This window comes from Delphinus delphis, chromosome 5 (genome assembly GCF_949987515.2).
Source record: "Delphinus delphis chromosome 5, mDelDel1.2, whole genome shotgun sequence".
In the NCBI taxonomy this organism is placed as follows: domain Eukaryota; kingdom Metazoa; phylum Chordata; class Mammalia; order Artiodactyla; family Delphinidae; genus Delphinus; species Delphinus delphis.
Genome location: NC_082687.1, coordinates 68,051,996 through 68,065,885, shown reverse-complemented (window position 1 = coordinate 68,065,885; position 13,890 = coordinate 68,051,996). Strand labels below are relative to the sequence as shown.

The following is a 13,890-nucleotide window of genomic DNA, read 5'->3' as shown; positions in this document are numbered from 1 at the left end:
TTTTGTTTGTTTCCTCTTTACTGATACAGTCTCACATTCTTTAAAACAGATGTCCCCAACCCCAGGGCTGCACAGCAGGAAGTGAGCAGCAGGCGAGCGAGTAAAGCTTCACCTGCCGCTCCCCATCATTCCCCATCACTCGCGTTACCACCTGAACCATCCCCACCCCCCATCTGTGGAAAAACTGTCTTCCACGAAACCGGTCCCTGGTGCCAAAAAGGTTGGGGACTGCTGCTTTAAAACTTATACGTGTGGTTTTCCTCAGGTCCCATTGTAGGTCTTCCTTATCTGTGGAGCCCAGGAACACAGTGGTATGCAACACATGCTGATTATGGAGGACAAGTTACCTTCATGTTTGTTCATGATGTACAAGACAACCATGTGTGTCACTGTTAACCTCACTGCTCTAAACCACACTTTCAACTGGAAAAAGGAAGGGCAAGGATTAGGTGTTATAGGAGGGACCACAAGATTTTTCTCAGATTTCCTTCATTCAACACATATTTGCCGAGCAGCTTCTTTAATGGCCTGTGCCCAATGCAAAGGCATTAAGGATATGTCTCCATCCCCAAGAAGCTTAACTCTTACAACTACAAGACTCCCTGTCTCAGTTGTCTAAGGCTTTGTTGAGCCTACATTATACTTCACTTTCCTCTGCCCAATAACCTCCCCTCTTTATAGGTTGTTGATCCCTAATAAACATCCCGGAAGCCAAACTCCCTTCCAGCATCAGTTTTTGGAGGACCCACCCTGAGACATACAGCAAGAGGGAAAGCATGGCACTCCAGTATCTGTTACTAGCTGAATCTATGACAGGGAAATACCATAAAGCCTTGTTTGCATGTTGATATTTCTAAGATCTTTGGTTGATTATCACAACCTTGAATTCTTGGTATAAGAGTTACAGGACTGAGAAATTATAATAAAGGCTAGTCACTCAAAGACAGCATTTAAAAATCTTTTTAGACCTCATGGTCACTATTTAGCCTTTAGAATATTTATTATAATCTTACCGTAGAATTCAAGACAGTAATTTCTTGGTGGTAAGTTGGATCATCTAATCCTGGCTGTGGGACTCTTGAGCAGTTCTGAGAATTAAGCATTTAGGTGTTAATCATCCAAGATTCAAATAAACGGCTTCAGCTCTGAAGAAAAACATGAGATTGACACATTAGATATGTTTATAAAAAGTACATCTGTGTGTGACTCATATCTACCCTTACTTCTGAATATATTATATTGCAGTGTCACCTGGTGCTACAGTTATCCCTCTTTCAATTAATGTTGCATTACACTTTTTTCTAAGATTTTATTATGAAAAATTTCAAACTAATGCAAAATTATTAAGACTAGTATAATGAACCCACCGTTGTTAACTCACAGCAAGTCATGTTGCATTTATATCTTCACACTCCCACCCAACTCCTATCCCACCACTCTGCATCATTCTGAGGCATTATACTATACCCCTTCATCTGTAGATAATTCTGTATGTCTCTCTCTAAGACAAAGATTTGCTTTTTAAACATAAGGCAGTACCATTATAATATCTACAATAAATTCAAAATAATTTCTTTACAACATCAACTACCAATCAGTGCTCAAATTTCCCCAAATTTCTCATAAGTGTTTTTTTAAACAGTTTGTTCTAATCCAGATCTAAACAAAATCCATACAGGCAATTACTACTGTCTCTCCTAAATCCCTTTTAATCTATAGTTTTTTTCCTTTCTTCTCTTTGCAGTGACAAGCCATGATGCTTTTACTAGGCTATGATTGAATGAATACATTAATACCTTAACTGTTCAATAATACATTAAATCCATTTTCATTTTATTCACTAAATTAATCAGATTTGCAAAATAGTTCATATACCCACTAGGCCTAATATTTATCCCATCTACAGACAGTGTTTAGGATTTAGGATGTATATTTTTCAAAGTCCTATTATAATAACTCTGAGCGGGTCATGGACTGTGAACTACTATACCTTATATGTAATAATTTGATGGCTACTAAGAATGAAACCAATGACCATAGGGAGTTACCCTTTTACCACATATAAGGCCTCACATGTAATCATGCACATCCCACGTTTTTTTTTTTTTTTTTTTGGTTTTTTTTTTTGCGGTACGCGGGCCTCTCACTGTTGTGGCCTCTCCCGTTGCGGAGCACAGGCTCCGGACGCGCAGGCTCAGCGGCCATGGCTCACGGGCCCAGCCGCTCCGCGGCATGTGGGATCTTCCCAGACGGGGGCACGAACCCGCGTCCCCTGCATCAGCAGGCGGACTCTCAACCACTGCACCACCAGGGAAGCCCACATTCCACGTTTTTATTACCATGAAAGGTCTGTGCATTTTTCAACAGTTAAATAGGACACATTTTTAATCTGTTGAAACTCTAATCAACCTCATTTTAAATCACATCTGGTTTCCTACTATTTTTTCTGTTTAATGAATTTAATCCCCAACCCAACAGAAAGAACTACTTGCTGAAATATTAATTTTGTACTTAAACCTTCTTAATCTGAAATTCCTTTAGCCAATTTAGAAAAAAATATAATGATATTTCATTTATTCAGAGGTATAATCAACTAAATCATGACTAAAACCAAATCCTTGAAGCCCCAAAACTGGTAAATATGAACAAAATAGTGATTTAGATGTACTTGTTCATAATCATATATCATTCAGACTTATGGAATTTTTGACTGCCCCACCAAATATTTCTGAATCTATTAACAAGAAGATATCTACAATTCTGCCATAACTTTTTATCCTTTATTTTATATAAGGTTAATGGAATTATTTCTCCCTCAAAGCAAATAAAGTTTATGTGACAAGTAGCATACCATTTCTTGTACATAGTGAGCAGAGTACAGTCACATGCTGGTGTGTATTTAATGAAATTTAAACTATTTTTCACTTTGTCTTCTAGGACAAATCACAAAACCAAGTACTCCTGGAGGACAAAGCTGTTTTAGGAATACTGCAAAAATTGCATCTAGGATTGATTTGTACTACCATGTCTACATCTTTCATTTTGCTTCATTTTTGAATATCCTTCTGCTCAGACACAGCAAGGGCTAATGCCATGCTTTTTACATGTGTTTTCTCTTCTTATAACCACACTGTCAGAGCACTGTCATTTTAAGACTTCCCAATGTTTGCCTAGAATTTTCAATACCTCTCTAGTACAGATACAGCCTTCCTATTTTCCACTTTCACTTTTGATAAAATAAACAAACTTTTGTCTTTAGTTACCCTGGAAAATATTTGGTTTATACTTCCCTGGCTTTCTTTATAGGTTATAATCATTTTTAGCAGGGATGGGTTTTTGTTTTCATTTTGTTTGGGTGTGGTTTGGGTTGTTGGTTTTGGGGTTGGTTTTTTTTTTCATTTTTTCATATCAATTGCACTTTCACCTTGTCTCCATATACATCATCTAACGTGGAACTCATTTTTATTTTTCATTTCACTTGATTAATTTGGAGAATATTTTATCTACAAGAAGAGTAACTTTTATTACCATTTTTATACTACTGCTTTTGAGATGGTCAAGGTCAGAGAGGTTAGGTAACTGTGGTCACGGTATACACATGACCAAGCCTGTTGTTTCTTATTTTAAAAGAAAAAAGTCATATAAACAAGAGTGACTTGAGGAGGTCAGTTGGTGTTTGACAACACTGAAGATAAGACTGTAAATAGTCAAACAGCACAAGCTTTAAAGGACCAAGGCTTTAAACCTTCAGCAAGACTAATGATCTAGAAGCTTCCATGTGTAATAAATAAAGAGAACAGTGGCCCAGCTCTGGGGCTTGGGAGGATTCTCAGATCAAATGACGTCCTTCAAGGACAACCCTGCTTCGCTTCAGGCTAGAAAGTAAAAGAGAAAGTTGAATGGGTGCTCAGATAACACATTAACCTCATTTCCTTTCTGAAAAGAATTACGAGGGTAATAAAGCACAGAAATGCCACAAATCTAATGTATCCTAATTGTAGTAAGACGTGACATAAAAGTCTCTGATATACATTGATACAGAAAATGATAATCTCAAGCAAATAGAGTAGAAATTAAGAATAAATGAATCTCAGTGATGTTCATTATAAGTACTCTCAATACTTACCGACTTGGAATACTTCATAATTTGAAAAGGAAAACAGGAAGTTATGGTGCCTAGCACAAAGTAGATTTGAGTTCAACATAATAAAAAGAAAAACTTATTATATAATTCATTTTAAAAAGCTGCTTCATAAAGAAATAGAGTTCCCACTCACTGAGTTTTTAGGCAAAGATTGTTAGAAATGCTATAGAAAGGGTTACACCACTGGGTCAAAAGATTAAGCTAAATTACTTCAGAGATTCCAACTTGAAACTCTAAATTTCACTTCAAAATGTATTTTGTACTTATACTTGAATAATGGAATGTGTGGTGACCTAAAGATTCAATCATATTTCAACTAAAGAAAGAAACCACATTGCAAGATACGAAATCTATAAGGGAAAATTCCTGCCCTTCTATTGAAATTATTCTGGGAATATTGGAAGGCCTCTTATAATGATGCAATGATTTTTGAATACATTGGAATAATCATAGCTCCTATTTGTTAATAGCAAAATAAGTATAGAAAATGTAAAATGCAATGACTTTTTAAATCTGCTGAAGATAATGGAAAATGTGAAAAATCTATTCACAAAGACTCAAATGCAGGCAGCAAATAATTACTCAAATTATCTTTTCTGGTTGGTTGGCAAAAGTCATTAAGATAAAGAATTTACAGTCATCCCTTTAATTAAGAAAATTAATGATTTATAAATTAACACTGGTTCCATCACACTTCAATTTTTAGAAATTCACTTTTTCTCTTATTTTAGAAATGTTATAATTTTTACCATTTTTAAAACAAACCTGCATTTTAATCTTTTGTCATTCTTTTAACCTTCTACCAAATTTCAATTTTAAGAAGTATGGAAACTTATGATGCTGACTAATGCAATCACAGATTACACTACATCACCTGCTAAAACTGCCGTATAATGGCACTGAGCTAGAATAATTGGGCTTCACTGCAAAAATCTAAATCTCTTGCTGATAAAGCAATGTTCTCTGCAGGTAAATTTTTCAACATTTTGTTGATTTTACATTTTTAGCCACAATAGCAGTTACTGCCATACCACTTGGTTTAATGAAAACAATTAGGAGAATTTTCCATTCTCAAATTTAAGGGGAAGTTTTTCTATAACAATTTCATTCATTGAATCAAATGAAAACAGTGCCAAAGTACATTTTCTAATAGACTGATGAATGAATATGTATTGTTTACAACAATTTCCTGTTACATTTCTACAGCATTACATTTCTATAGTATTTCTAACCCATTCTACAGCATTTCTGTTGGCACAGAAAAAAAACAGGAATTCAACCACAAAATTATCACACAAATGCCCTACCTACTCATCTAGACTTAAACAAAAAGAAAAATTTCGGACAAATATAGAAACAGCCAAGACATCAACCTCACTAAACCTGGAATTTTCTTCCATCCCTAATTTTTAAAAATCCATTGCTGTAATTAGGACACACATAAATTTACAAAAATCATACCTTTAACAAATATTTATTGAGCAGAACTATGTGCCAAGAACCAGGGACAGAGGAGTGAAGAGAACAGACAAAAGTCCCTAGCCTCACGGAGCTTACCTTCTAGTAGGAGCTTGAATTTTGAATTTGAATTTTTTTGAAGTCATTCTTTTGAGAATCTGAAAAAAGTTTTGGAGGCCTCTCCTTCCAAAATGCACATATACCTAATTTTGCAGGGTTATGAACCTTTATAATCCAATCATTAATTATGGATTAAAAACCCCTGATAAAAATCCTCCTTAGGCTTATTTTCTATGTCTACCATTTATAGTTAATAGTTTCATAATTTTACTATTCATAGTATAAAGAAGTAGTACAGTCATCCCTCAGTATCCAGAGGGTATTGGTTCCAGGACTCTTTGTGGAAACCAAAATCATCAGATGCTCAAGTTCCTTATATAAAAGTGTGTAGTATTTTGCATATAACCCACTCAAATCCTCCCATATGCTTTAAATCCTCTCTAGATTACTTATAATACCTAATACAATGTAAAAACTATGTAAATAGTTGTAAATACAATGTTAATGCTGTGGGAAGCAGCAAATTCAAGTTTTGTTTTTTGGAACTTTCTGGAATTTTTTTTCTAAATATTTTTGATCCAAGGTTAGTTGAATCTGTGGATGTGGAAGACTCAGATACAGAGGACTGACTGTACTTTTTTTTTTTCCCCATTAAAATACTTAAGGTATTCAAATTTCAATAAAATGTTTTCTATTTATTCCATTTGTCCCTCTCACAAATTCACAGACTGTCGGAGTACCCTTTATCAATCTTGGCTTTTCCAGAAAAAAATTGATCCTAACCTCTTTGGTAGCTTCATAGGTAAATTTTCTGATTTCATTAATTATTCTCTGGACCTTCTTAAGTTAAAATCCCCCTCCCTCTGCTCAGATCTTCAGCTAAAGTCTCTGTAGAAGTCACCACAGTCCCTGGAAGAAGATATACGCTCAAGAGAAACCACAATAAAACCTTATTTAACCCTAACAGAAACCATCAATTACCCCCAAATTTTTCTTGCTTTTCACAAAAAGAGAGTGACTCCCTAGAAAAAAGCTTTCTTATTTAAAAATACATCTAAAACACTTTTAGGGTTATTACTGTCTCTAATCAATGTCTTATGCCTTTTATACCTATAAGTTTTAAAATTATACATTGGAAATTTCTCTACCTAATTATGATCCTGAGGTCCTAAAAGAGCAAACATTAAAGAAAATTCATGAAAATTTGATATGTGTATTTTACATGTTATATAAAACAATTTACAGTAAAAAGGTTTCAAGGCTAATTCAAATTTTAAGTTAATAAGAAAAATGAATAAGTAGCTGTGAAAGGTCACAGAGCAAGTAAATGGCCACAATTTAATCTTCAAAGTTTGTCTTTTCTCTTTTTCTCTGTGTTTATAGTCTCCAGCAAGCTTAGAGAAGCCTCACTTTTGTAAGAGCAACTATGAAAGCACAAATTCCCACTGATGTTTAGATGACCTATTTCTCTCAAATTTATAGTGCCAAAACACTAAGTTTAAGGAAGAATGATCATCTGTTACCTGCAGTCTCATAACTTGTATCAAAAGCCTTTAAAAATGTTTATGCTCTTTGACCCAATAATTCCACTTCTAAATGCTTTTTCTAGGAAGATAATCAGAAATGCACATAGAGATTCATTCACAAAGATACCATTGTACCATTATTCTTATGAACAAAATACTGGAGGGGAGGGGCAGAACAAAAACAAAGGACCAGTTGGAAAAAAATCATGGTATATTCACTAGATGAAATGTTACCCATCACTTAAAAATCATATTTTTTAACTAATGTGCCATAATATTAACCACATATCTTTAAGTAATACGTAGAAAAACAAAACAGTATTTACAGTATCTTCCTAATTATTGGAGATAAAACTACATTTAGAAGCAAACAATAAACTTAGAAGGATAGACTCAAATTGTCAAGGTATTCAATCTCTCTATGCCCATTTCCTCATCTGCAAAATAAGGATTATAAAACCTCTCAGGGCTACTATGAGAATTCACTTTTAGATGAAAAGTGCTTAAATAGTGTTTGACACACAGTAAGTACTCAAATGTTTATTATTATTTATTAACTCATATAACATACGCTGATAGACAAAATCTGCAACATTTCTAAGAAAAAAAGAAATGAAGAAATTAAAAATTACTCATAATTCTAACATCAAGAGATAGACACTATTAATTCATGTAAATATCTGTGTTAATTTCTTTCAGGTCTTTTAATACGCATTCAACATTTTATACAATTGGTATCATGTTTTACCATTTCTACTGGTTACAAAATATTGTAAAATTTTATAAATATACTATGTGCATTGCATCCTTCCACTGGTATTGAACATTAGGTTCAATTCTTCACTCTATAAATAATATTGCAGTGAATATCTTGATTGGCAGTCTTTGTACACATCTTTGATTTTTCCCTCAAGAAAGAGTCTAGAAACAGAATTTCTATCTCAAATGGTATGAAATACACTTCGCCTTACTCCTAGTGACCTGTATAGAATGTAGGCACATACTAAGTATTCAGAACTGCCAATTTCTCCACTTTCTCCATGGATACTTAAAAGCTATTAATTGGCTTTTTCATTGTAACTTTTCTATTGTGTTTTGATCCAACTGCTTATCAGGTATTTCTCTTTTTCCATTTATTCTATTTAAAGGAGCTCACTTTTCCTTTATATCACTCTAACATCCCAAACACAATTTGAATGTTCATAACTTCAGTACATTCCTCAAAAAGATTAAGATTCTACTTTGTATGTCTAGAAATAGAAGTCCTTGTCTTTCAGAAATACATCCTGAAATATTTACAGATGATGTGTTATGACAGAGGAACTGCATCAAAATAAGTGAGAATTGGGGAATGGGAATGGGTACAGTTAACAAAGAGTTGATCACGGTTGAAGCTGAGGAACAGGCACATGAACATTCATTCCACTATCCTCTCTGTTTAAATATTTATCATTAAATATTTAAGTATTAAATTTAAATGTTAAATGTAATATTTCTCTAAAGATATAGTATAAATATCTATAAGCATGTTTATATGTTTATATTTCTATATAAATATTTAAATATTAAACAAATGTTAAATATTAAATATCTTTAGTCAGGGGAAATTGTTTTAAAATAAATCTTTAAGAGATAAAATTATTAAAATCTACAGAACAATTATGGTTAAACTTCTATCATAATAATTCAATGATTAAAAAAATAACAAGACCAAAAATATTTAAGCCAAATTCAAAAGTGAAGTAAACAACTACAGTATTTAGAATCTCTCAATTACACTTGCCAGTAATTCCCACAGATTAAAAACATACTACAATGCCTTTTTCCAAACCATGGCTTCAGCATACCATGCTGATTCTCCAAAACAATATTAGTATTTATACTGTGCATTACAAGAATACAATTATGCCTCTGTATGTGCCCACATGAACATTTGATAAGTAGTTTTATTATGTACTAGTATTAAATAATCCAAATTCTCTTGGTGCTTAAATCACATCTTGGTACCAAGTTAGGCACATCATAAACAATTCTTACAGATTAACAGTTAGATCCACCAAAGTGTTTATTTGTACCCAGAGGCATGCAAGCAAGACCAATGTAATGAAAACACCACCTTGCTGCACATCTTTATGTACTGGGGGAAAATATCACCTCTGTATATTTCTAACTGGTTAGAAAACACTACCTTGGATTCAGGTCACGATGACAAGAGAGCATAGCAAAAAGAATAAGTAATATATTTGGGCTGTTCCCCAGGTTTAAAGCAAGGGTGAAATAGACTAGGGACATGTTTTCTAAACTCTTTTCACTGCAGTAAAGAAAAAAAATGCATTTTACATAAATGAACATGTAATACATTTTATATAACAACCCAATATATATACACCCATATGACATATTTGAAATAATATATAATACACTGTGATAGTCTCCCACCTATTTTTAAAAAGTATTATAGTTAGAGCTTCCCTGGTGGCGCAGTGGTTGAGAGTCCGCCTGCCGATGCAGGGGACACGGGTTTGTGCCCTGGTCCGGGAAGATCCCACATGCCGCGGAGCAGCTGAGCCCGTGAGCCACGGCCGCTGAACCTGTGCGTCCGGAGCCTGTGCTCCGCAACGGGAGAGGCCTCAACAGTGAGAGGCCCGTGTACCGGAAAAAAAAAAAAAAAAAAAAGCTACACGGAAAAGGACTTGAATTGTTCCTTGAAAGAAAGAAAGGAAATCGAGAATTTGCATTGGCAGAAGAGAAAGAAATAAGAATGGAAATACAGGATACACGGTAGAATTAGCCCCTCTAGAGGTTTTTCATTGAAGAATTAGAGAGGTCCAATATAATTGGACCAGTTAATGTTGAGGAGTCTCCACAAGCCACAGGGAGACGAGCACTTAACACAGACTGAAGATCCACCCTGAGCTCCCAGAATCTGCACTAAGTGACACTAACACAGACATGACCACCACCAACCAGGAGCTTACAGACAAGCTGGAAGAGACACATGGGACAACCCTTTTTAGATGCTTTGAGAGAAGTTACCTAAATATGTGCAAGCTACAACTGGGTACAAGGGAGACAGTCATCAATTTACGTGGAGGATGGGACAGGAAAGACACTGCCAATGAAGCGGTGCTCATAGCCTCCGTTGCCAGGAAGTAACTGGAGCTACAATCTACAATGACAGGAATGGCTTTTTACGTCTCTTTGAGGAGCTGGCTAGCTGTTGATAGAAGAGCCATTTAAGTGACATATTAAGGCTTAATAAACATGACTATTTCACCACAGGCCTCCAAGCCATGACTTCCCATTGTGACAGGCTGCAAAGCTGGGTGCTATCACACACCCTCTGAATTGCCCAGCCATGCCCGGCTTTATCACCCAAAAGGTTATCCTGGGATTGCTTCCTCCCTGTGTTTATGAAAGAAAGTACTATGTCGGATGAGGTTTACACTGATTGACAAATTCGTCTCATTCTAGATATTTATAAAGGATAATAAGCAATTTATTCGGATCAACATCCTCTGTACAGAAAGTAACGCACTTCAAAGTTAGTAACAAAACAACATTCCAAATCAGTTTGGTCACTATGGATGACCATATAGAACATGCCACAAAGCTTAATCTTCCACATTCCAGTACATCCAGTAACTCTAAAAGGACTTGCACACAAAAGTCAAAAAGCTCCACCCCACCAATAGGCTTTATTCTTCACAGTGGTTAAGTCAGTCTAAACAAATTACAAATATGGGAGGGTAGAATTCAGAATTGGTTCACTGCACCCTAAGAAATGGTGCCCTAGAAATCCAAATTAATTAAGTGACCAATAATAATAAAAATAACCACCACTAATTACTGAGGGTCTACTATGTGTGAAAAACTAGGTTAGGTGCTTTACATACGTTACTTCATTTTAACCCAAACAAACCCATAATTTCTGTAAATGTTCAACTTTGCAGCTTTGGAAACCGACAAGACTAGTAAATAAACTGAGAAATACTGCACATCCGGATTCTTTTATATTTTAAAAGAATAAGCTGTTATACGGAGTTATATGAGATAAAGTTCTCAAATTAAAATGCAATTATGATTTCAATGTTTTTATATTGATTCTGAACCTCAGAACAAAAGCAAGAGAACTTTCAAAAAAGGATAATTAAGCATAATTAACACATAATTTATCTTAAATATTTCATGAAGAAAGAATAAATTTGCCGTATCAAAAGTAAACAATAGGAGGAAAGGGAGAAATCATATTATGGCTAACAAATCATAGAGATGCTTATTTAAAACTAAATTCAATCATCTTCTGCTAACGTCTCACTATTAATTTAAAAGTCCAGGAACAATTTTTTTGTGTGTGTGTGGTATGCGGGCCTCTCACCGTTGTGGCCTCTCCCGTTGCGGAGCACAGGCTCCGGACACGCAGGCTCAGCGGCCATGGCTCACGGGCCCAGCCGCTCCGCAGCACGTGGGATCCTCCCGGCCCGGGACACGAACCCGTGTCCCCTGCATCGGCAGGCGGACTCTCAACCACTGCGCCACCAGGGAAGCCCCAGGAACAATTTTATAAAGGAAAGTGATATTTCTCTCTCTCAGCCAGAATTCTTAAAATAATCTTTAATCTAAAATATATGTTTCCGGGCAGTCCTGGGGGTCCAGTGGTTAAGACTCCACACTTCTACTGCAGTGTGTGCGGGTTCAATCTCTGGTCGGGGAACTAAGGCGGCCAAAAAATTAAAAAATAAAAATAAAATATATGTGTCCCTAAGATGGATGCTCACAGGTACAAAATTCTGTGTCAGCAATTTCTACATTACAGGGAGAACCTGACCAAGTATGCAAGTTGCTGTGTCTGTGGTTTAACTGCAACTTCCCTCCACTTAAATCATCCTTTTTCTCCTGGGTCCCTGCATGCCTCTTTTCCTTTATTCCTGCTCTATGTTGAGAAAATTTCTGGTCCCTGGCTCAATTTAGTGGATTCAGGGTCATTGGAATTATGCTTTTTGAATGTTGACTCTGGACCAACTTCCCAAAAAACTTTAGCGTTTCTAGAAACGTAACACCAGGTACAGTATAATAAATGAAAATAGACATAATTCTACTACCTTTACTAGCCCAACTTGATAGATATATCAAGCTACGTAGTGAAGGACACAAACACTGAATAGACATAAACCTTAAGGAGTTGGCGGTGTGGTGTGACTCATCCAGCTCTACAGCCACCCCTAAACTGTCCTAGAAGGAGACTGTTCTAGAAAGTTCCAGTATGGTACAAATGGAGTTATTATAAAACAACAAAAGCTTACCTTTTAATATATCAGGCTTCTGAATTAATGTTGTGATTATATTTGAAGCTGTAATATTCATGCAGGATTTAAAATGGAGAGTGCAAAGTGAGGAACTGAGTCATTTCTCCCACCTCATCAGGTTTTTTTCACCCTCACTTACTTAGTTACATAAATCCTACGTTGAATGCAATATTTCACTTACAACAATTTTATCTTTCAAGCCTTTCATAAACCTGTCAAACCATGAGCTGCTTGAAACATTTTTTGTTTTACAGATACTTAGTTTTAAAAATAAAATCCTTCATCACTCTAAACTTGAAGATCACAGTACCAAATGATAATTTGATTCTTACCTATAAGCACCTGCCCTAGTTAATATTTCAGTGATTTTTAAAAATTCATATTCCAGAAACTAAGACTTAATGTCCTAATTTAATCTGAAGCAAGCTCATTTAAAATTTCTATTAAGATATTTTTACCTTAAAATAATACAACCAAAATACTTCTCATTAGTTAACATTGCTGAAACACCCAAAATTTGAAATGTGACTTCAGGAAATTTAATTTAAAAATAGCTTTAAAAGGTTTAGCTTCTACTGCATTTCCAATGACAAAATTAAATCCCATTTAGTATGGAGGCAAAATGATTATATAATCTCCCAACCCTTTTATTGCATCAATAGGTATTAGAAATCAAAAACAGTCATTTAATTCAAGAGGTGATCCAAAGAGACTTAAAAGTTAGATTAATATCTGAAAACTACATGTAAGACAAATCTGTATAAACCCCATTTCCCTTATAAGTTCAGAGAAATGACCTCATATGAGAAGGCAACACAATGTATGTAGCACAGTTACGCAATACAAAGCTATATTAACTTAGACAAAGTGACTTAACCTCATTTATAGGAAGAAAAGGAGAGAGGGAAGAAGGGAGGGAAGAAGAGAGGAAGAGAAGAAAACCTGTTAGAATTTTAAAAGATGGAACACATAAAATCATTTTGCAAGTGTGTAGGTAGTAATGATACGACCCTTCTCTTCACAAACGAAACATACATACTGGCTGGCCCCGATATACAAACAAAACCACATATGAGAATCAAGTATATTAAACTTAGTCAACATGCAGACCACTACTTTTAACCTAGCGAGGTACCCGGTCAGAAGTTGTCTAAGTGGACAACTAGTCAGCAGGATACCTCAGGTAAAAGCAGAGGTACATTTAGATATGCTACACAGTCATGGCTTTATTGACCCCTCCCTACCAGCATGGAAATTGAGTATTAATCCTCTATATACCCCCAGTAAGTCAGAAGAACTCTCTGATATTGCCATATAAACATATTTTTGCCAAACTAATATAGAGAGTTTAAGTATTATCTGATATCCACTGAACTGTAAAGACTGTTTCAAAAGG

The 13,890-nt window shown here is 35.2% G+C and overlaps 1 protein-coding gene across 7 annotated transcripts in view; it reads right to left on the bottom strand.

Annotated features, from left to right (window-relative positions):
* Positions 1 to 13,890, bottom strand: part of FRYL (FRY like transcription coactivator) — a 244,255-nt gene that overhangs the window by 183,441 nt on the left and 46,924 nt on the right. For all 7 annotated transcript variants that reach the window (XM_060012585.1, XM_069540693.1, XM_060012583.1 and 4 more), the window contains one exon: positions 1,014 to 1,145. The gene's annotated coding sequence lies outside the window, so the exon portion shown is untranslated. The remainder of the gene's footprint in view (positions 1 to 1,013; positions 1,146 to 13,890) is intronic.